This window comes from Meles meles, unplaced genomic scaffold (assembly GCF_922984935.1).
Source record: "Meles meles unplaced genomic scaffold, mMelMel3.1 paternal haplotype, whole genome shotgun sequence".
Classification (NCBI taxonomy): Eukaryota; Metazoa; Chordata; class Mammalia; order Carnivora; family Mustelidae; genus Meles; species Meles meles.
Window position 1 is genome coordinate 450,750 of NW_025721612.1, and position 4,214 is coordinate 454,963.

The 4,214-nt window shown below is 42.6% G+C and overlaps 1 pseudogene; it reads left to right on the top strand.

Annotated features, from left to right (window-relative positions):
- Positions 1-2,003: 2,003 nt before the first annotated feature.
- On the top strand, positions 2,004-2,962 carry LOC123936595 (annotated as a pseudogene).
- The last annotated feature ends 1,252 nt before the right edge of the window (positions 2,963-4,214 follow it).

Below are 4,214 nucleotides of genomic sequence, written 5' to 3' on the forward strand. Positions count from 1 at the left end.
ACTTTTATCTTGATGAAGTCCCAAATGTTCATTTTCACTTTTGTTTCCCTTGCTTTTGGAGAAGGGGGAAATTGGAGGGGGAGATGGACCATGAGAAACTGTACACTCCAATAAACAAAGTGAGGATTTTAAAGAGGTGGGGGGTGAGGGGATGAGTGAACATGGTGGTGGGTATTAAGGAGGATACATATTTCATGGAGCACTGGGTATTATATGTAAACAATGAATCTTGGAACACTGCATCAAAAAGAAATGATGTATTGAATGGTGAATTATATAATAATAATTATTTTAAAAGGAATTTCAGACATTGAGGTGGGGAGGTGCAGTTTATCTGCAAACTCAAGGGACATTTGTTTTGGAGAGCATGGTGTTGGACTAGGGGAGGGAGAAGCATTTAATGTGCACCTACTGTGTTCCAAGCAAATTAGATAAGTGAGGCTATTTGATCCTGAGAGAAAAAATTCTATTCTACAGATAGGAAATAAAGCTTCTGAGAAGTGAAATAAACTTGAGCAAGTTTATAAATATAAGAGTGCATGATGGTGACCTAACTCATCCCACCTAAGGTGAGAACTGAACCCACCTCCTCGAGAGACACACCAAATCTACACCTATTTATAGATCCTCGTGAAGAAGAACCGAGAACAGCCTGAACAGCTTCTGCACAGCAGAAAACAGAGACAGAGACATCATAACACAGGAATCACCCCTCAGCAGCCTGCCAACTGCAGTGGAAGGGATAGTTCTGTGGGCTGTAAGCTAATGTGTCTGCACTGGCACACAGAAAACAAGCTACAGTTCAGAGAGCAACTAGAATGTGAAGGATCTTCCCTGAGAGCCCCCCCCCCAACACAATGGGGAAGGAGGGGTGTTGGATCTCCTTCTGTGTCAAGTCACAGGCAAGCTCAAATTCTGCTCCACTTTGATAGTATGTACAGAAGCAAGGTCTGAGCATCCTCGCTGGTGTACCACCTCGTTGATCCCAGGGTCCCCAGCCCACTCAAACCCAGCTGTGCCAAGAAGCAGCTCCAGCATGGCACACACTGGGATGCTCCTTGTCAGCATTCACTAGAGCTCCAGACATCATACTGAGTTGGCACAGTTGCTAAGCATCCAAGAACACTCCAGGTCTGCTCCCATCTTGCATGGGTCACCCTTAGTTATATGGGTATGTGACATCCTGGGTCATGTTTGACCTCCAGATGCCTTGAAAAGGAGTACCCTATGTGGAAATCCCAGGATCCCATAGCTCACACTCTGTCAGGACACTCAGAGTGCTGAAGATATCCCAGCTTTCATCCACTTGAGTTTCAGCCATCTTACTAGTGGGTACTGTGCACAGAGAACAACCGCCATCCTAAATCCACCCCAGCTATAGCTATCTCCCAAAGCGTCCTCTCTTCAGAGAGCCTTGGGACATTCCTGCCCATGCCCACTGCAGTTACAGATGTACTGCCAGGCTACCCCACCTCATGAAGACAATCCCAGAAAACCTCAGCACCTGATACATCTCCACTCCAGCCACCCTCTGCAAAAGAGCCCTGTGACAGCAGTTAGCTCTTAGCTTCACCCAATCTGCCGGGATGTCTTCTGTGTGAAGACCCTATGTTTCTTATAGCATGACTTACACTAGCCAAGCTATGTTAACAACCCAGGTATCTCCCAGAGATTTTTGCATAAGGGCTGCCTTTCAGCCAACCACTTCCCCGCTTGCCTAGCCAAAAGTCCCACCTTCACCTCCCAGAAAGTCACAGCCCATAACCTGGTGCCTATGCACTCCAAGGCCTCTCTGGCACCTCTATGCTCACACACTCCAGAGCACTCCCACAAACTTCCCACCACCCCGTGGCTCTGCACTCCACCCACACCCCCAGAAAGCCCCCACCCAGACCCTGATTCCCACACACCTCTGGGCAGAGAAGAGCCTAGAAGTACTGGCAGATCCTGGTCCTCCTCCTTCTTGGTAGCAGCAGACTGCAGCCCTGGATCACAAAGTCAGCATGTGGGAGAAATTTCAGTTGGAAGAAGAACAAGATTCAGAAAATTGGTTTTCATGAACTTCGCAAGGTCACACAAGGATCACTGCACCATTCCAACCCCTTGAAAACTTGCTGTCTCTGATACTACCAATTAGAGAGCCATCTTTGCCTTAGCATCCAATGTTGTTCCAGCAGCACCATTGCAGGAGAGTACAAAACAAAGTTTTGTAGAAATGCTGAGATTTCATCATTTATAAATACACCACAGAGATAGTATAAGTTGCCCCTTCTACAGATCTATGAATTAGAAGCACATAACATTGAAACATGGAGGCAGTCTTAGCCCCCCAAAATACATAAGCCTTTAGTTAACATAGCTCCAGATCCAAGCCTTTTCTATGATGTACACTTGCTGATTAAAAAAAAAAAAAAATCCATGCCTTGCCAGTTATTCTATCAGTGGGAATGCATTTTATATACTTACCCTCAAAAGAATTCTGAAGTTTCCCAGCATTTTATGTCTGATATACCAAAGTCTACCTTCATGAAGCAGAACCCAGATGCCCTTGATTTTGGGACCCACCTCTATATCCCTTCATCCACCAGAACACTTCCATCAGGAAAGCCTTGAACATCTTTTTAGAAAGAAGGTTGCCAACCTTCACTGTGGTGCATGAGTCAGGAGAAGCTGTAGACATTTATTCCAAGTGTGATGTAAAGTAACCTTGTTGCTGAGAAAACATAGAGTAACCTAGATATCACAGTGACCCAGGCCCTTAGCACTACTTACAGTGTCTTGAGGGTGTCATGAAGTGTAGTAAGCTGTGGATCCTGGGCTGATTACTGTGGGCTGATATCTGTGGGCTGCTGGTCACAACTGAAACAGAGAGCTCATGGGTGTGATTTCCCTGCCAGATAATAGGCAAGTCCTGATACTCATGTCCACAGGGGCCAGACAGAAGGAGAGAGAAGCAGAATGACCACTGTGCCTGAAGAAGCCCTTGGAGAAAATGTGGAGAAATATTCTGGGTCTGGCTCTAGATCATGAACACTGACCAAGACAGAAGACAGACAAATGGTTAACAATGTGTATCAGGGATTAGTCATGGTTATTTTTTTTTTTTCCCAGCAAGGTTGAAACTGAGCATAAAAAGATTCAGTTTTCCATTAAAAGACTGTTTTCAGAGCTTTGAACAATTTCAGATATTGTATGTTGTCAAAGTGCTCTGTATCCTGAATTTTTGGATTGTTTTTCATCTCAAAGAATTCACTGGTCTGTAACAGGTAATATTAGATAAAAGTAGAACATGGCTTATTCGGACATTGTGTCTTATAACAACACACAGGGTATGTCATCACTGTGGCCAGTGGCAGCTGGAGGACACAGGGCTTGGGTGTGAAAGTCTTTGAAACTTTCTCAACCCATTTTCTTTTCCTTAGATTTGGGGAACTGCTGTAATTTGAATATAAATAATTCATTTGTAAAACTTAACGACAGTGTTAAGTGTCTGTTATGATCTGTAATGTAAAGAAGACTGCTTTATGATAGCCTTGTTAATTTTTACTTTCATGCAATATTTTACACATCTTTGCAGGTAAACTTAACTATACGCATTGATAAGCCATTGTTTGTTATTATAATTTCTACTTCCTCATTTAAGTTTGGACATGGAAAGGACAGGACTTCTAATATAGCCACTGTTGTAGTTTAAATGATGAAGTATCCAAAGCATGTGTGAAGACCTGCTCTACTAGAGTGGGAAACAGGCAGAAGTTTTGAGGAAAGACAGTGCTGGGAGTATGTCTTTTTTCTCATGTATTGAAATGTAAAATCATGATGTCTGTATGCCTGCTAATGGGTTGTTATTGAAAAGTGTTATTATGGCATATGTACTTCTCATGGGGTTGAAGAGAAATAAGGTTTCCTAATGTCAGTCCTCTGAATATGTCCACACTATACATAGATATGAGTATAATGTGATACTTTTTCTTTTTGGGTTTTTTGACAGATTGAAAAATTAATATAACTCCTACTGTCTACAACAAATAGATGAATGGATGAAGAGCAGGTGATATATTACAACAAATAGATGAATGGATAAAGAATAGGTGAAGATAGATAGATAGATAGATAGATATAGATATATGAAAATAACTAAGCCCAAAAATGATGACATCTTGCCATTTGGAACATGGATGGACACAGAGGGTATAAATTTAACAGAAATTGGT